This window comes from Rattus norvegicus, chromosome 3 (assembly GCF_036323735.1).
Source record: "Rattus norvegicus strain BN/NHsdMcwi chromosome 3, GRCr8, whole genome shotgun sequence".
NCBI classification, from domain to species: domain Eukaryota; kingdom Metazoa; phylum Chordata; class Mammalia; order Rodentia; family Muridae; genus Rattus; species Rattus norvegicus.
Window position 1 is genome coordinate 167407976 of NC_086021.1, and position 20101 is coordinate 167428076.

The 20101-nt window shown below is 46.4% G+C and overlaps 2 pseudogenes; both read right to left on the minus strand.

The window, feature by feature from the left end:
* Nucleotides 1-10720: 10720 nt before the first annotated feature.
* Nucleotides 10721-11412, minus strand: Dctn5-ps1 (dynactin subunit 5, pseudogene 1; annotated as a pseudogene).
* Nucleotides 11413-14381: 2969 nt separating this feature from the next.
* Nucleotides 14382-15380, minus strand: Hnrnpa1-ps15 (heterogeneous nuclear ribonucleoprotein A1, pseudogene 15; annotated as a pseudogene).
* Between the last annotated feature and the right edge of the window lie 4721 nt (nt 15381-20101).

Genomic DNA, 20101 nt, shown 5'->3' on the forward strand with positions numbered 1-20101 from the left:
CGCCGCCTTCTCCTGCTGGACATAATAAATACTCTGAGATTCTGGGTTCTCGTAGAGTTGGTGCTGCTCCATTAGAGCCACAGCATGGCCCATCCGATCTCAGCCTTTCTGTGTGTGCGTCTGTGGGTCTGCCCTCTCCTCTTTCCTTCATCACCCAAGTCAGGTTTCCAGAACCAGGCCGTGCTATGTGTGCTGATAAACCTCTGATACAGTTAGGCTCTGAGACTGGGACATGTGCCCTTTGACAAGGGTTGGCTTTAGCTAACACAGAATGTAGAACAGGAAGGACAGAGACGTATAGGCATTAAGGTATGGGAGTTGCTGCCTTCTGTAGTAAAACTCAGCAAGCGGAGTTTATCCCAACAGCCAGGTGCTCAGAGCTCTGCAAACTGCAGTGTTTGTTAACCCTTCCTTTCCCCCAGGAAGACAGCAGGCTTCTATCCATGTCATGAACAACCAAATAAGCTCTCCTAGTTCACAACTCCGGTAATGTTTGTCGTTACCGCTGCAGCTCGTTTGACAGCTAATGGAGATACAGGACTGTGAATCGCTGTTTAACTGCTTTGCCATCTCCTTCTCCTGTGTTTTATGTCTACGTCCTAAATAGATTATAACTGCCTTGAGGGCAGAAAGCAGGCATTTCTGTATCCTCTGTGACTCAGTGCGGGGCTGGTTGGGCCCTTCATGTGTACTGTTGATTTGATCATTTAATCCACCGCTCCAATCCTCCTGTGGTATGGAGCTGCCCTGGGCCACGGTCGTCCCGTTTATTGCCAGCTGTAAGTGATCTCGAATGCACACACTGCACATGCTCAGCTGCCCCTATTATCCCTACAGACCACTCCTGCTCAGAGCACAGACACCACTGTAAAAGGATTAGCCACTCTGTGCTCACTCTTTCCAGAGGCTCAGAACTGTCTAGGGACTTCAGGGGATAACGGGAAGGCCTACAGGCTATGAGATGTCAAGCCCGGAGGTGGAAGCCCGAGACCATAGGAAATAAGGAAGGACCTTTCATAGGGTGACCCTGAACCAAAGCTACTGGAGGCCTGGAAAGTGGATAGATTTTTATCATTGCTGGCTTACTGGTGAGTTTCCATGGCAGTGTCCCATTTCAGAAAAGCCTGGGCATGGCTCAGACATACACACGCGCACACACACACACACACACACACACAGACACTCACACACGCACACACAACAAAGATGAGCATGGCTCGGACACATGCACACACACAGAGACACAGATACACACATATGCACACACATGCACACACAATAAAGATGAGCATGGCTCAGACACACATGCACACACACAGACACAGATACACACATATGCACACACATGCACAAGCACACGTGCACACGCACACACACATGCACATGTACACACAGCAAAGATGAGATGGAAAAGCTCCCTGTTAGCCACAGTCTTTCATGAGTTGCAGCTACTTACCCATACAAGTTGATCTGGGACGCCCATCCCCAAAGATATGCGGAGGTCTCAATCCCCAGAATCTCCAATGTATGATCTATTCCAGGAGTGTGATCCAATTTTTGGAGTGTGACCCTTTTGGGGGGCATCTTGAGAGAACTTGCCAAGCTACAATGGAGTCCATTAGGATGGGTCCTCATATAATCAGGCTGGTAGTGCTATATTTGGGACCCCTTAGAGACACGTACAGACAGGTGACTTGGACACAACCGTGAGACAGTGGAGGCTTGAGTCCCAGAAGCCAGGAGGTGATCATCTTCGGAGGTACATGACCTATGGACACCTAGATTTCTAAGTTCTGGTCTTCAGAACTCTGCAGCAATGTATCCCCTGTAGGCTTAGATTTTTCAAAACCTACTTTACTAAGGGTTCTCAAATGCTTTGACCCTCCTTCTAGCCCACTGTCCAAAAGTAGGGGAGAAAGATGGTAAACAGGACAGGGGATGTGGACCTGGTTAGGATAGTTCTTTGGGGCGATTCTAGTCTCCTTTGTCAGGATACCAACTGTCCAGTTCAAAGAATGTCACTGAACACAAATCAGCAGTGGCAGCATGATCCAGCAGAAACATCTAAGCTTCTGCTGAATCTGCACGCATCAGCAAGAAGAACCAGAACCAGCAGGAACACCAGGAGTTTTCTACCGTGCCAATCTCAATGAAGTGAAGATTAACAAAGAATCCAGACCCAAGAAGCACTGAACAGAAAGCGGTGCAAGCCCCCTGCCCCACCCCCGACACTATTGCGATCTACTTAGAGGCTCCCCAAAACATCATGTGTCCTCTCCATCCCTTGCTGCTTTGATCCACTTGGTGAGTGGCACCATTACCCAGCAGCCCATGGATGTGCCGTCTTTGTCCCTTTTCTGTACCCATAGGTGGGCATGAATGGGAGTGGGAGTGCTTCAGCTGTGATTAAAACAATGCTGTGTGTGTCAGCTGTCCTCTCAAAAACCACCTCCCAGGTGGTTGCACAGAGAGCACCCCATTGCAAGAAAAACCATCTGAAGTATTGCCAGGCTGATGGCCCCCAGTCTGCCAAGCTCTCTTCCTGGGGGAATGTTCTAGGTTGCTCAGCTTTCCCGGGATTCTCCCTGCCCACCTACATGAGTCTCGGATGCTCTGAAGCACAGGTTCAAACTGCCGAGATTTAGTGTTCAATGGTTTGGAAAGTTCCATTATTCTTCCCAGCAGAAAAGTGAGCGTCCCATGGTAATGGGAAGAGGAGAGAGGATTCAGTCAGTACATGCATTTGAGTGTACACCGCGGACCTGATGCTCTTGTGGTTATCGAGGATGCCCTATATGCTTTGGGGCATGTGATCTTTGATGCCCCACTTTTGCAAAATGTATATTCTACTGGGTGGAAGGCAGGCGATGAACAAAAATGTACATTTGACTGGAGTTCAGATGATAGCACGGCAAGGATAATCTGGCCTTGGTTTTAGTACTGAAATGGCCCCGGCGTTAGCCACTAAAAATGGCCTCTCTATACTCCCAAAGCTTTTGGCCCTTCGCCTTCTGCATGCTTCCCTGCTCTGGAGCACCATAACTTGAGTCAGGCTACCTGGAATTTCCCTTGCCACATCCCAGAATACTCTTCTCCTCAGACAATTCTGTCTCCTTTTACGGGCAAGTGGACCCGAGAGGCCAAGATCCAGTCAGAGGATAACAAGATGTGCCCAGTGTTGCTGGGTGTCACTGCCTGTGGGACTTCTAAGTGGGCAGAAAAAGGGCATTCGAACGTATTTTGGCCTCTGTGTCAGTCTATGTGTGTATATATGTATATGTATATTTATTTAGTAAAAACCATGGTTTCTATCACCATTCCTGATCCCAACCCAACACTCCATGGAGTTCACTCTATTTCTTTCTTATTTGCTATTTTTGAACTCCGGGCCTCACAAGAGCTAGGCAAGTCCTCAACCACTTAGCTACAACCCTCAACCCTCCTTACTTGTAACTTTTTTTTTCTTAACAGAGAACCCTGGCTCTCATTAGACAGGGTTCATTTTACCAAAGAGCCCAATTGCCCTATATTCGTATTTACAGGACAGAATGTATCTCTGTGTGATCCTTTTAACATATGGTCTTACATCCTCTGGTCAAAATGCTGTCTTCAGGGTCCTGGCTTACTCATCAGTAACAGGGGCTCACCTGGCACCCCTCACTGGCCTTTGAAATAACTTGAGAGCGTCAGGAGGAATGCTGACATCATCCTTCACCCATCTTGGATGGATCATCGGCTAATTCCAACCATTTCCGGTTGGTTCCCAGACATTATCAGCCTTGTAGTCAAGTTTTGCAATTTATTTGCTTAAGGTTACTTTTCATTAAATCACCCTTACTTTTTAAGGAAATTGGCATTGCGTTTCTTTTTCGATGTATTTATTTTCTGTATATGAGCGCTCTATCTGCATGTACACCTGTGTGTGTCAGAAGAGGGCATCAGATCTGGGTTATAGATGATTGTGAACCACCATGTGGTTGCTGGATTTGAACTCAGGAGCTCTGGAAAAGCAGCCAGTGCTCTAAACCGCCGAGCCATCTCTCCAGCACGCATTACATTGTTTTACTCTAGTTTTCCAGTTCAATATCAAAGCATGCTCTGGCCTCGCCCCTATGCCCACCTCCACCCCGCACCTCAGAACCGAACTGTGGTTGGAGACATGACCTTTGGGACAGTGACTGAATTAAAATCTGGCCAATCACTCCAATCGCAATAAACTCGAGGACAGGAAGTGCAGGTGAGCAGAGACACCGAGGTACTTATACCCAGGGAGACAACAGCATGAGGGACAGCTAAGGAGAGCAGTCTCAGAAGAGTGGGTGCCTTCCAAGGCTTCCCTGCTTCTTAGATGCCAGGCACCCAGCCTGCGGTAATCTGCCGCGGTAGCCCTGGAGACCCTGTGAAGAGGGCCTCGGCATTTTGCTCTGTCTCTAGTAAATATGTACCCATGCATTATTTATGAAATTAATGTGCATATTAAGTGTCTTGAGCTTATTCTTCTGGTCTCCGTGCTAATTGTGCTTCCTCCCGGTATGTTCCTTTGGCCCTCCTTAGGCTGCCTCGTAGCGCCCTCTAGAGGCTTGTGGCCCGGCATCGTGTTTATTTCCGTGAAGGACCCGGATTCATTCCTTTCTGCCGGTTTTCACTCCGTCTTTCCCCACATCTATTTTGTTGCTCGTTGTATGTCTTTATGAGTTGAATGCGCAACTCGTTCGCCTTCTTTCTTCTTTTTCAGCAATGACTGTTTTCCTTTTTCAATTCGATCTTAGCTGAATCTCATCACTTTTTTTAAAAATAAAGAGATTTATTTTTATTTTATGAGTATTAGTGTTTATCAGCATGTATGTCTGTACACATGGGCCTGCCTGATGTCTGCAGAGGCCAAAAGAGGGTGTCAGGTTCCCTAGTCCTGGAGTTATAGTTGGTTGTGGGTTGCCACGTGGGTACTGGGAACAGGACCCGAGTCCTCTACAAGAGCAGTCAGTGCTCGTAACCCCCAGCCATCTCTCCAGCCCCTGGATCTCATCACTTTTGATGCAATGCGGTTTTGGGTTTTTTCTCATTTGATTTTGAACTTGCAATTTTGACTTCCGTTTGTTCTCACATGGAGCTGAAGAGGGGGTGTCAAATGTTTTGGGTGTTTGACCTTTGTGTCCTTTCTACTTTTGTTTTAATTGCTGTTTGGCTGACTGTTAAGTAACATGGCATCTGGTGTTTCTATCATGGGAACACACTGTTCTAGCCACTGTGCTAGCCACTTGTCTTGTTGCGATGGCAAAACGCCCTGAGAAAAGTAGCATAGAAACAGAAAGGCTTGTTTCTTCTGGCTTACGGTTCGAGGGTGCAGTCGTCGTGGTTTAGGATCCAGGATGCTGGGAGTTTAGGGAAGCTGGTGGGTCACTTTGCATCTGTAATCAAAACAGAAATGAACGGTGGTGCCCAGGTTGCTCTCTCCCATCCATTTAGCCTGGTAGCTCAGGCTATGAAACAGTGGGTACCTCAGGCTATGAAACGGCACTCCTCACAGAAAAAGTGAGCTTCCCAACTTAATCCACCTAATCTAGGTAACCCATCGCAGCCAGACCCAGAGGTTTGTTTCCTAGATGATTCTCGATCCTGTCAAGTTGACAATGTGCACCACAAGTCACCATAGCCCCCGTCTGTCTTGTAAATGCGTCTGTGTGCCTCTGTAAAGCATGGTCCTCTGTGTCCAGGTCACTTGCTATGGCTTGGCTGTCTATTCAGTTCAGATCCCCAACCGGACCTGTGACTGCAGCTCCTGTGTTAGTTCTTGGCCACCTTTGACCTGGTGTGGGTTTGCTGATTCGTTTGTTCAGCTGGACTTATGTGAGAGTGATGTTGGTCATTTCTCTTCTCTCCCTCCTGTGCCCTGGGTGGCTGATTAGGTGAGGCCCACAGTACAGATAAAAATCACAGGGGACAAATAAATAAAACCAATAACCAAAAATAAATAAAAATAAAAACATAAGGCCAGGCTGTGGTGGTCCAGGCCTTTAATCCTAGCACTTGGAAGGTAAAGCCAGGCAGATCTCTGTGAGTTTGGGGCCAGCCTAGTCTATAAAGCAAGTTCCATCCAGGACAGCCAGGGCTGTTACACAGAGGAACCCTGTCTTGGGGGGAAAAAAGTCATTGATTAAAATAAAATATTTTTAAAAAATTTTAAGAGTTGTCTGAATCACATAAAAGGGTCCACCTTGGTGGACACTGAAATATACGCCAAGGTATGCCCGAGTAATTGTGCCATGCAATGGATCTGGTATAAGAGGTTTTTGTTAGGGCAAGGGAGGGGATCGGGAACCTGGAGAGGGAGTAGAGGCAGTAGAATGGACATGTAGAGAGCCAGAGAGGAGTGGAGGCATGAAGGCAAAGGAAAAAATGGGCACAGAAAAGGACAAAAAGTGTAGATTCCTTTTTCCTGCCTAGAGGCAGTAACAGTCCTGTGTCACTGTCCCTAGACATGTCCCTGTCTGTAGTCTCTAACAATTTGTACCCTGTGAAATCTCGGGTTTGTCCAACTTTTCTTCAGTCTCTCGACACCTTCCAACTGTGGCAGCCAGATTCTGCACAGCGGGTTCTTCCTAAAGAAGTCATCATTTCTAGAAGGTTCAGAAGTGACAGACACAGATGGTCACATATATGATGACCAAAGATATGCACCAGCCCCTCCTGGCTGGTTTCATTCAAGGAAGCTCCCACAAAGAGTTGGGAACATTGACGGACTGTCCTGGGGCCTCTCCATCCACCCAGAAATGACCAGGTTTCAAGCTCTGTGAATTCTAGAGGTCAGCCACTTCTCTTGACCTCTGAGGTCTCTTCACTCAATAGCTCTGACAAGATTTGTTCCCTGAGCCCCAGAAAACCAGCAGGGTCAGCTGTGGCATGAAAGAGACCCTGCAGCTCATGGAACTGAAAAGGCTCAGAGACAGGAACTCACAGGAAGCCCCCTTTCTCATTCCCTTTGTCCCTGAGCCTCCAGGGATGCTTCGGCCTCTTTCTTTGTGATAACAAGATAGTGGCAGCTGGTCCAGCCTCACTTTCTACCACTTAGGAGGTAGTATACAGAAAATGGGATGATGGTTCTGGATAAGAAAAGTCACAAAATAACTATGTCAGAGCAAGAGGGGTGTAGAAAAGACTTCCTGCAGATGACTCAGTGGTGTCGTATAAGTTATAGGCTGTAGATTCGTGGAGCCCTGCGAGAAGGAAAGAGGTCTACCTGTCTATGGACATTTAAAGATGTAAAGAGTAATTAATTGGCCAGGCATGATGGCATGTGACTTTAATCCCAGCACTCCGGAGACAGTGTTGGTGGACCTCTATGAGTTCAAGTCCAGCCTATTCTATATAGTGAGTTCTAGGTCATAATGAAACCTTGTCTTTAAAAACTAAAATAAAAAAATTAACAACACAAGCAATGTGTGTTAAAGGGCAATTGTCAGTGAAAAGACTGTTGGGGATATAAATTGTAAAACACATGGGTCCAAAGATGGCCGCTATCTAGAGAATATTAGCTATCTATCTGGCCACAGAACATTGGCTCTGTGTGTTAGAGTTGCAATTCCAACATGAATGTGATAGGCTAGCAGCTACATGGCCTGGTCATGGATACCTTCACTCTCAGCCTTGTCTAGCTAAGCTCTCTCCCAGCATGCACTGGTGGCAAGAAATGTCTGTCCATCTCATGCACCATTTCCCTCCAGCTGTTCCTCGAGCTCTGAGATTGGCATAAGTGTTCCCAGGGCAACAGCATGCATGAATTCTCCAGGATGATGTTCAGAGAAAGCCAGACACAGAAGGCCTCATGCTGTATGCTGCCATTTATGTAACTTTCAAAAACAGACAATGCAATCTATGCAGTCTGAAGCTGGGACACAGTTCCCTTAGAGCGATGACTGAGCAGACAAGGAGGGGAACTTACAGGGTGCAAGTCAACCACATTTCTGTATCCCAGCAGCTATAACTGTGTGCCCACCTTATGAAAATGTTTAGTGCTGTACTGCTAAGATCCGTGCACTGTGTGGCATGGTCCAGCCAGGATCTCCCATCTGGTCTCCAGGTTGGTGTCTCATCATTCATTCACATTTAAGCTTAGCTGTGTGTTGGTTGCTCTTTAATTCCAGTGCTTGGAAGGCTCTAGAGTACTGTGAGATTGAGGCTAGCCTAGTATACATAGTAAGACCCTGTCTCAAACAAATAAAAAAAAACTTTATTATTGGTGTGTATGTATGTGTGCATGTTCCAGAAATTAAACACAAGTTGTCAGGTTTGTACGGTAGTCCTTTTTCCTGCCGAGTCATCTCATCCCTCTCCCGATTTTTACATGTTTGTGTATGTTCAAACATACATGGGTGCATGTGTGTGCATGAAGGCCAGACATTAACTTGAGATGTCACTCCTGAGGAGGGATCTCCCTACTTTTTTTCTTAAAGACAGAGTTGTTTTACTGGGATTGAGGCTGCTTCTGAGTCAGGCCAGGAGCCCCAGGAAGCTGCCTGTCTCTGACTCCTTAGCTCTGAGATCACACCTCTCTGCCTGGAACTTTACAGGGATTCCGGGACTCAAACTCAGCAACTTCTACTTGAGTGTCAAACCCTTTCCCCAGAGCCGATCCACACATTTTAAAAGTTCTCCTGCTCTGACACAAGGTGTTCCCATATCTCTCATCTTTTTGGTTTTGTTCAATTCAAGATTTTTAAAAAACCATATCTAAGAACAAAATTGTGCATATCTGGGAAGATCGTGAAATGTTTTGATTAATACATTATGAAGTATTTAATCAGGGTAGGTGTGTGTGTGTGTGTGTGTGTCAGTGTGTTTGTGTGTGAGTGTGTGAGTGTGTGAGTGTGTGTATGTGTGTGAGTGTTTGCATGTGTGTATGTGTGTGTGAGTGTGTGTGTGTGTGAGTGTGTGAGTGTGTGGGTATGTGTGTGGGAGTGTGTGTGGGAGTGTGTATATGTGTGTGAGTGTGTGTTTGTATGTGTGTATGTGTATGTGTGTGTATGTGTGTGTGTGTGTGTGTGTGATGACCAGTTTTATATCAACTTGACACAAGCTAAAGTCCTCTGAGAGGAAAGATGCTCAATTGAGAAAGTCTCTGTAAGATTAGGCTGCAGGTAAGCATATAGGGCATTTTCTTAACTAATGACTGGTGGGGAAGGGTCTAGCTGATTGTGAGGCCATCCCTGGGCTGGTAGTCTTGGGTTCTATAAGAAAGCAAGCTGAGCAAGCCATGGGAAGCAAGCCAGTAAGCAGCACCCCTCCAGGGCCTCCGCCTCACCTCCTGTCTCCAGCCCTGCTTCAGTTCCTGTCCTGATTTCCTTTGATGATGAACAGTGATGTGGAAGTGTAAGCTGAATAAAGCCTTTCCTCCCCAAGTTACTTTTGGTTTTGATGTTTATCACTGAACTGGTGACCCTAAAACATGTGTACCTCCTCAACATCCATGATTCCTTATTGTTATTGTTGTTGTTGTTTTGTTTGTTTGTTTGTTTAAGTCTTTTACTAACTTAGGACAACTAAGAACAACACCATGAAACAACAACAGATACCACCTGCTCCACATTTGTTTCTTTTACTGACCTTATTTTTGTTGTTTTGAAGCAGGGCCTCATGGAGCACAGCAGGCCAGTGGAAGCTCACTATGTAACTCTTACTCCTCCTGCCTCTACCTCCCAGATACTAGGTTGATTGGTACAAGTCACCACAGCCTATCTCTTTTCCTCAGGATCTAACAACCAACAGGAACCTGGACTCTAGTCACACTTTCCCCGGGGTATGAGAAATTGTGGCTATGGGTCCCGTACCAGCAGTGAAAGAGGAGTGTCATCTGTGTGAACGATGAGAGGTGGGATATAGGTCAGGGTTCTGAGCAGTACTGGGGCTGTGTGACCCCATGCTGGGAGGAGGGTGCTACTGCTCTGCAGACCCATGCCAGGCAGGTTCCAGCCATCTGTGGAACCACAAGCTGGAGTGTCAGCAACAGGTCTTTCTGTCCTCTTCAGACAATGCTATGGTGACAGTTGTACGCACAGTGTGTGAAGACAACTCTTCCAGATATACTTATTAAAATTCTTCTTTAAAAAGTTCATTATTTTATGTGAAGGAATATTTTGGTTGCATATATACCTTTACCACATGTATGTCTCATGACCATGGAAGCCAGAAACCTGTCAGATCCTCTGGAACTCCTTTACAGATGGATGTAGGGCCATGTGGGTGCTAGGAACGGAACCTGGGTCCTCTGGAAAAGCAACCAGCATGCTTAACCACTGAACCATCTCTCCAGCCTTCTTATTAAATTCTCTTTTTTAAAGATTTATTCATTTATTATATATAAGTACACTGTAGCTGTCTTCAGATACACCAGAAGAGGGCACCGGATCTCTTTACACATGGTTGTGAGCCACCATGTGGTTGCTGGGAATTGAACTCAGGACCTCTGGAAGAGCAGTCGGGTGCTCTTAACCACTGAGCCATCTCTCCAGCCTTCTTATTGAATTCTTAAATGCTCAGAGACATGGAAGATCGAAAACTTCTAAATTAAAAACAAACAAACAGAAAAACAACAACCACAACAACAACAAGGAGAGTGAAGTTGTGAGAAACACAACAGCTCTGTAGTCACCGACTGACATCATCTGCAGGTTCATCTTAGAGTTCAAAAGAATGAAGGATATGACGCAGAAACATTAGACTTGTGTTAGAGATAAAACTTCTGGAAGTAGCTTTTGGTGACATCGATCATCAGTTCCTGTGTGCACCCTGGGAGCTCCCCTGAGAAGAGTCACGGGCAGCAGGAGAAGACAGTGAATGGGGTGGGGGGGACACCACAGTTTCTCGAGGTAATACTGTATTGTCAAGAAGTTTGCGGCAGGGGTTGGGGATTTAGCTCAGTGGTAGAGCGCTTGCCTAGCAAACGCAAGGCCCTGGGTTCGGTCCCCAGCTCCAGAAAAAAAAAAAAAAAAAAGAATTTTGCGGCAGTCTTTCAAGACACACCGGGGCCTAATCACACAGCTCTTCCCAATGTGAACATAAGAACCAATCTGGGCAGCCTTGACCCCACAGTCTTCCTCAATAAAGACATGATTCCCAATGTGCAGAGGAAAGAATCCCAGACCTTTGCTGAATTTTTTTGAATGGTGGCCTCAAGGCACTATGGCTTTTCACAACACAGTGGCGTCCAACTCTTACATTTGCCAGGTCTCCTTGGATGATACAGTCATTCATTAAAATGGTCTTGCCATTGAGAATGATGTTCTGGCTTCCACACAGAACAGACTGGGGACTAACTTTGTTTCCAGATGCAGTCTGGATGTACTCGGACTTGTACAGCAGTTCGCCCAACTCCGTGGCTGCCTCCTCTTCTCTGAACCTCAGGATCTTGTCGGTTGCTTCCCATCATTTCTTTATGGGAGAAAAAATTCGAAATATTTCTGTAGCATTGAAACCTTCATTAGTGTGATCTACAGCCTTCTGTTAGACTTCTATAGGGAGTTTAAAAAGTATTAAATAAAAAGCCACTGAGAAGTACTTTTTATTCTTATTTTCTACCTGCCCCTTAAGCAAATCCAAGTGTGTCCGTGATAAAAGGTGATTTCGTGTTCGTAGGAAGCTTTATCTTCAGTGACTGAAGAGCTTCCGGGAACAGCCACTGGGAGCAATCAGCCCCCACTGATAATCGAGTCAAGTGGGAGTTATACTCAACCTCGGGGAACCAAGCCACCCACATGAAGCATCAAAGTCAAGATGGGAAACTGCTTTCTTCTCTCACAAGGAGGAGTCTGAAGAAAGGCAGTCCAAAGAAGAAAGGACCAGGCCAGTGGGACACTAAGTGCCCAGTCTCCTAGCTTGCCTGCCCGCCATCTTGAAAATGGCGGCAGCTTCCGTGACCACGTTCCAAGCAGAAGGAAGAGAAGACGACGAAGTGGAAAGCTAGCCCAAACAATATCCTTTAAGTTTTTTGTTTGTTTTGTTTCCCAGAAGTCCAACCGCGCCCGCCTAGCTAAGGTATGCTTACTCAGCAGCCTGCCTCAGCACAGTCAGATCCCTGTGGTGCACTCCTGCAGGGAACAGCAACCCGCAGGAAAAAGAAACCAGCCTCTTGTTCTAGAAAGCATGTGTGCATGGAGATTTTTTCGGGAAGAATGTGGCTGTTGGAACTACTGCTAGCTCCCAGTGATGCAATAACATTTAGGGGCAAGTTCAAGAGAGATTCTAGCAAGTTCCACCAGCACAGCCCGCAGTGACTCTTCGCCATCCAGTGACCCATAACATGCCACCGTCCCTCCCCCATCCCCAGCAAAGCCTGCTTCTCAGCCTTTGTGAGAAAATACCAGGATCCTGCGATATCTCAGCTGTAACAGAGGGGAGATGGCTCAGTGGCCAAACACGAGAACCTAAGTTCAGATCCCCAGAACCCTCTTTAAGAAACAAGCATGGAGGCGCACGCCTGTGACCCTAGCACACTGACGAGTCAAAGACAGACAGATCCCAGAACAGCAGCCACTCCTCAGGCCATCCTGACGCTCTTCTGAGTGCTTTTCTTCTTTCTAGTCACCGCTCATTATTTCAATCCCCATTATAAGTCAGTCAGTCAGTCATCAGTCTGTCTGTCTGTCTCTCCAGTATCTGAGTTCACTTTGCTTACTACATTAGTCACTCTTCCAATCCCGTTATAAGTAAAAATCACGCTCTCCCTGTCTTTTCTCCTCCCTCCCTTGTGTGTGTGTGTGTGAGAGAGAGAGAGAGAGAGAGAGAGAGAGAGAGAGAGAGAGAGAGAGAGCCACCAGAGCTCTTGAAGCATGAGACAGCAAGGTGGACATTACTGTTCTCATCGGCTCAGGCGACTTTCTGCGGCTGAGATGGCAACTGGCTGTGTGACCCTGGGCAGGTTATGTTCTCTCTGACGCCCTTCTCAGGAACCCTTCTCTGAGTCTCAGCATTAAATGGGCAATGTCTGGGAAACATGCCCAGCAGCTAGCTTGACCTGAGTTCCTAGCAGATGCTAACCGGTGCCCTAGGACTACCCCCTGAGTGGCTTGCTCCATGGAATAGCAGAGAAGGGTCCAACTTTGGAAGCAGATCAGCTCTAGCTTAGGAACCCCAAGTCAGTTCTCAGCCCTGCGAAAATCCTAAGGCACCCACAGAAGTCACTTTGAAGGGACGAAGTAAATTGCCTTTCTAGGGAAGCAACAGGAGGAAATGAGTTGACTGCTTTAGAACCCTGGGCTCCAGGGCAGACTTTCCCTAGGTTGCTTTCCAAACCTGTGGAGATGTGTCAGAAATGTGGGCTGCAGAGTCATCTGCTGGCGGGTGCTTGGAATGTCCCCGCTGAAAGAAAACGGTGGATTTGTGGTCCGTGTTTAGCCTGGAGTTCCCCAGACTGCTTGCAGAGGTTCTGGGGGATGCTTACGGTGCAGGTGTTCCAGGGCTCCTTACCTCTTCCCATCCTGGGACCCTATTTTAAGGTTGTCAACAAAAAACATGCAGAAAAATGTGACCCCTCCCCAGTAGTCAGAAGCTTTATCCCAACACATTTCATAACCTTGAATGAAAAATGTTCAAGTCGCAAGATACATGAGAAAGGCCGAGGACTCAGAGTGACTACGGGGAATGGGACAAATAAAAGCACTGTGTCACCAGGTATTTTCTTTCTTTCTTTTTTTTCAAGAGAATTAAATCATTTATTGAGTACACATGATAATGGATGATACACAAGCTTCATTCCCATCTGTTATTTTATCTGATACCGTTATTCAATTTTGATATTGCATAGGGTGTGCCAACAACCATTTTATAACCAAATTGTGATCTTGCTTGGATGACCCTTCCAATGATGAAACTCATTAAGTTACAACTCATTAAGTTACATAGTAACTGGCAGTTTAGCAACACCAAGGTTTTTGAAGACAATGGCTTCTCCACCCAAGCAACCATAAATAAATTCCGAATGGAATTTGGCACCACCCTGAAGGAATTCTAACTTCACACTGTTGGGGAAGTTTACCAAGATGGCTTCAGAGTAAACTAACTTTACGCAGCACATTAAAAAAAAAAAAGACACATTTATTCAGCGTCATGATCAGAGTTTTACATTTAGCAATCAACAGCATGGGTGACAAAGGTCTACAGTAAAACCCTCCGTTGGAATGCTTTACACTTTCCACAAAACAGAAACTAAAATAACCTGTTGTACAATTAGTCACAGATACAGTCCTGGAGTTTTTGCCCACACACTTGAGTATTGTCTAAAACATGTCTTCTTTGTAGCAGCTAAGCCCTGCCACCACTGTGCTTGGCTGAGTTCACAAATCTGTTGTAACCTGTAGCTTCCCTGTCACTTCTCTGGTTCTCTGTCTCCTGCTAAACTTTGTTTCCTAGCTGTAATTAGAACCTCCTGCCACTGCATTGCTACTGCTGCTGCTGGAACCTCCATAGCCACCTTCGTTTCGTGGTTTAGCAGAGAACTGGCCTCCACCACCATCAGGGCCAGAGCTCCTGCCTCCAAAGTGTCCTCCTTTCATGCGTCCAAAATTTGATGACTGGTTGTTGTAATTGCCAAAATCATTGTAGCTTCTGACACCTCCAAAATTGCTTCCAGCATTGCCAAATCCATTATAGCCCTCCCCACTGCCACCATATCCACCACCACAGCTGCCACCAAAGCCACCACGACCACTGAAGTTCCCTCCTCGACCAAAATTGTCATTGCCACCAAAACCACCTCCACGACCACCACCAAAGTTTCCGGAACCACTTCGACCTCTCTGACTGATGAAGCACTAGCCATCTCTTGTTTCCACAGAGCCTTTCTTACTTCACAGTTGTGGCCATTCACAGTACGGTATTTCTGAATAACAATCTTATCTACAGAGTCAGGGTCATCAAAGGTGACAAAAGCAAAGCCCCTTTTTTTTTCCACTGCCTCTGTCAGTCATAATTTCAATCACTTCAATTTTCCCATACTGCTCAAAATAATCTCGTAGGTGATGTTCTCCAGTGTCTTCTTTAATACCGCCAACAAAGATCTTCTTCACAGTTAAGTGGGCACCTAGTCTCTGAGAATCTTCTCTTGACACAGCTCTCTTAGGTTCCACAACTCTTCCATCCACCTTGTGTGGTCTTGCATTCATGGCAGCATCCACTTCCTCTACAGTGGCTTATGTGACAAACCCAAAGCCTCTGGATCTTTTGGTGTTTGGATCTCTCATTACCACACAGTCGGTGAGTGTTCCCTATTGCTCAAAATGGCTCCTCAGATTCTCGTCAGTTGTTTCGAAGCTCAGCCCTCCAATGCAGAGCTTCTGCAGCTGTTCTGGCTCCTTGGGGGACTCTGACTTAGACATGGCGGCAGGGTGATGAGAGCGTTCAGCGATGCTTTCTCAGTAGCGTCAAAGAGCAGAAAGGAATAAGATAACAAATGTGTCCCACTAGGTATTTTCTTTATATGAAAAGAGACCTTTCATAATAAAACATATTACCTAAACTGACTGTAATATATATATATATGTATATATATAGAGAGAGAGATATTATATCTAGAGAGATAGATAGATAGATAGATAGATAGATAGATAGATAGATAGATAGATAGATAGTAGGATTCTGAACAGGAGAAAAATAAACAGGAGACACCCCCACCACCACAGTCTGTGTAATTTGTAAACATAGGAGGGTGGGAGTAGAATCAGGTCCTGCCCCTCCACACAAGTTGCTACAAATACCCAGGGGCGTCCAAAGGGAGCACCAGGAGGGGAGTCCCCCAAGATGCAAGAATGGGTCTCCAGCCAGGAATGGAAAGTACACCTTCCCCCCACCCACACACACACCCAGTCCCCTCTAAACCAGATATGGAGGTTTCCAAATGGTTCCAAGCAAATAACAATAATTGGTAATGATAGATAAGGCTCCCCCAAAGCCCCCCAGTGCTTCAGGCACCATTAGCTCAGGTAACCTTGGAGGGACCAGATTAAGAGACATGTGAACCAGTTTCTCAAAGCCTATGGTGGCCATAATTATTTTATTATAACTATAAAAATAGCTGATTGTTTTTGGCACTGATTTTTTTTATCTTTTAATTATCTTTTTAAATAGCTTTGTATTTTCAGGAAAAAAAATAGAGTTTAAATAGCTCCTGTATGCCTTTCTCCTAGACGATATCATGAGACAATCTGAACACACAAACATCTGAATAAGGCCTTTTGTGTAGACAATTGGACTAATTTCCTGGTGTCAGTCATCATACGGTGACTAGATAGGAGAATGCCCTTGCTGATCAGAAAGGTGTGCTGAAGTATTAGAGGGTAAAAAGCCAGTGGTCTGTATTTGACTTAGAAATCGTTCAGAGACAAATGCATGTATACTGTATGCATTTCTACATATACTTCTTTTGAGATAGAGACTCATGTAGCCCAGGCTGGCCTCAAATGCCTTATCATCCTGCCTCTGGAATTCCAGGCGGGCACTCCCACACCCAGTTTATGAGATTCTGGGGGTGGGACCAGGGCTTTATGCACATGACACCAGCACACTACCCACTGAGCTACATGTCCATCCTTCCTTAGGCTGTCATGACCCCTGTATAGGAATTTTTTTCTAGTTTTTGTAACTTTTCAAAAAGTCTGAAATTAGACAAGCCGACAAGCTAGCCCCACCCCAAATCAAATAAATGGTGCTTTTAACACCATTCTGGGTCCTGTGGCTCAAGCAATACCAGCTCTCCTTGTGAAGGTGCCAGGCAGGTGCTAATTGCTTTTTTAGGTCTGTGTCTGGAGTCCCTGGCAGCCTGTGGAGGAGGCGCTGTGGTCGCCCTTCATTTGCAGGTGAGAAAACCTTAAGTCCTGTGAGGTAGAGAGTGCCCAAGGTCACCCTCCTAATGAGGGGTGGGATTGGGCCAGGCTGTCCCAAACCAGAGAATAAAACATCCAAGAGGTTGGACCGACGGAAGGACTGGGGTCCTTGCCCATGGCTGTCAGCTGGATCTGCAGTATCTTCCTATGCTCATGGCTCACCATTTGTGACATGCTCTGCTTACTGTCCCCATATGGCTTTCCCTTACTTCCTCTTCTAGGACAGCCTGTCTTTTCTCCAAACCCACCAAGGAGGGACCTTCTCTCTCCTCTACAGTTCCATAGCACAACACCAGCCCCTCTCTTGGGGGTTACCCCACTTTCCGTCTCCTGCTGTAATTCTTTTCCCAAGGGCAGAAGTGTGACTCCGTGGCAGGCTCCAGCTCTGCTTAGATTCCAAACCTGGGTTTTCTGCTACTGGCTGTGTGATCTTGGGTGAGTTACTCCACCTCTCTGAGCACCTCAGAAACAAAGTCACTATTATAACTCAGTTCATTATACAGGACTAGGGAGCAGTCAATACATTGTCTGGCAAGCAACAGTAACTGAAGTCTTAGATTCTGTTCTTGTGTCCCCTCGAATGTCAGTTTTACGTTTTTTCTTGGAGCATGTGTCCAAGTCATATTTCTAGCTTGCTGCAGAATCCAAGCCACAGCTTCCTTTTGGGAAGGAAGGTTCTCGGGAAAAGAGAGTGCTTGGATAACCACTAAACTGGATATAAGACAAAAGGTTTCTGATAATCACTGGGTGTTTGGGTAGTTGATTTCCCTAAAGAGGTTCTAATCCTGTTAAAGTTTATCAGAAAATTGCTTAAGTACTTACCAGGAATACTAAATGGCCTTGTGGTGGTGGTGGTACAGGGCAGTGGTTGTGAGTTGCATTAGAATTTTATCCCTGACCCTAATGGGTATATTCATTCTCTTTCTCTTCCTCTCGCTTCTCTTCTCTTCTCTTCTCTTCTCTTCTCTTCTCTTCTCTTCTCTTCTCTTCTCTTCTCCCCTCCCCTCCCCTCCCCTCCCCCTCCATATCTCTCTCTCTCTCTCTCTCTCTCTCTCTCTCTCTCTCTCTCTCTCTCACAACTGCCACAGTTGGGGCTTGTTGCTTGTTGGCTTTTTATCCCTGACCCTAATGGGTATATTCATTCTCTTTCTTTCCTCCTCCTCCTCCTCTTCCTCCTCCTCCTCCTCCTCTTCCTCCTCCTCCTCCTCCTCCTCCTCCTCCTCCTCCTCCTCCTTCTTCTTCTTCTTCTTCTCTTCTCTCTCTCTCTCTTTAACAACTGCCACAGTTGTGGTTTGTTGCTTGTTAACTTTTTTTTTTTTTTTGGTTCTTTTTTTCGGAGCTGGGGACCGAACCCAGGGCCTTGCGCTTCCTAGGTAAGCGCTCACTTGTTGACTTTTTTAAAAAGATTTACTTATTTTATTTGTATGAGTATACTGTCGCTGTCGTCAGACACACCAGAAGAGAGCATCAGATCTCATTACAGATGGTTGTGAGCCATCATGTGGTTGCTGGGATTTGAACTCAGGACCTCTAGAAGAGCAGTCAGTGTTCTTAACCGCTGAGCCATCTCTCCAGCCCCAGTCTCTCTCTCTCTCTCTTTTTTTATTCATTTATTATATATAAGTACACTGTAGCTATCTTCAGATACACCAGAAGAGTGCATCAGATCTCTTTACAGATGGTTGTGAGCCACCATGTGGTTGCTGGGAATTGAACTCAGGACCTCTAGAAGAGTAGTCGGGTGCTCTTAACTGCTGAGCCACCTCTCCAGCACCAGTTTCTCTCTTCTTAATCACCGCTAGCAAAGCTGACATTCCTTTCTCTACGCTTCATTCTGGCCGGGCTAGAGCTGTGTGGCAGGCCCAGCCTGAAGCAGGTCACATTTATTCCTGTCTCCCACTTCCATTTCGAATGCTCAGTTATAGAGCCAGGCTGTGCAGATCATGCTGGGGGATAGGCCTGTGAGAGAAACACACACCCTCCCCTGTCCCCAGGGACAGAAATACAAGGGTTTCAGAGGGGGACGAGGTCATTCACTCTCCTGTTATGTGGTGGTCAGCTGTGTGCTGTTTGGGTAGATAGAACTTGGTTGAGCTGTCTTTCCGCTACCATAGGATAAGATTCTTGCCAACTTGAGGATAAAACACAGAGGTGGCAGAGGACCAAAGTTGTTACCAAGCACGGACTCTTTTCCTCTGACAACACAGTAAAGGGCTGGATCCAAGTTACTTATAAATGTTTCCTGAGAGATTTGTGGCCATCTTGTCATGGTATGAACAACCAGATGCAGTCGGCAGCTGGACACGTGCTCTTCTGGAAGAAGCAGGCTGCCTGTCCATCAGGAAGGCTACTCCACAGGTAGGAGGAGGGCCGTCTCCAGGTTAGCATGAAGTGAGGTTGGTTCTCAAAGTGTGGTCCCTGAGCAGTGACAAGAACTTACTAGAAATGAGAACTCCTGGGGCTAGACATATGGCTAGGTGGTAAAGAGCACTTACTGCGCTTCCAGAGGACCCAAGTTTGGTTCCCAGCACCCACATCAGGCAGCTCACAACCATCTGTGACTCTATCTCCAGGGATCTGACACTTGTCTTCTGAGTGCAGGTACTTGCACTAATGTGTACGTAGATATACACATACACATAGCCAAACTAAGTCTTCAGAAGGAAGGATTCTTGTCCCCACCCAACACGTACAGATTCAGAACTGACTGGGGCTCAGTGCTCCCGCTTAAACATGCCTTCCAGGGCTTGATGCAAAGTTCACATTCAGGTAGGTTAATCTGTAATACCTGCCCCTTTTCTTCTCTCATTTCCTACCATATTCTTTGCCTCCTGTCTTCTCACACCCTTCCTCCTCCATAAAACATCAATACCTTCTCAGAGACCCCCGAGGTTCAGACTAACTGCCCCAGGTGCGTGTGAGCGAGCGCTTCTGTTGTCAGAGACTTTGTGCCGTTTCCTCTGCCTGGAACATTCTTCCTCCAGAGACATGAGTAAATAGGGCCCTGCCTACTTCAAGCATCTTGAATGGCTTGCTTTCTTGCCTGATGTAAAGGAACTTGCCCCCTCCTGCCCCATCTTTCCTCTGATTCCGTTCCCTTCTTTCTACTTGCAACGGTGTGATACCTTGGCCCATCATCTTCCTCCCAAGACAGAGGCCTTCTGGTCTCTGGTCACTGCCCTGCCTAGAGAGCAGGGAGCCATCTTGATGCCATCCTGTACCAGGACTCCACA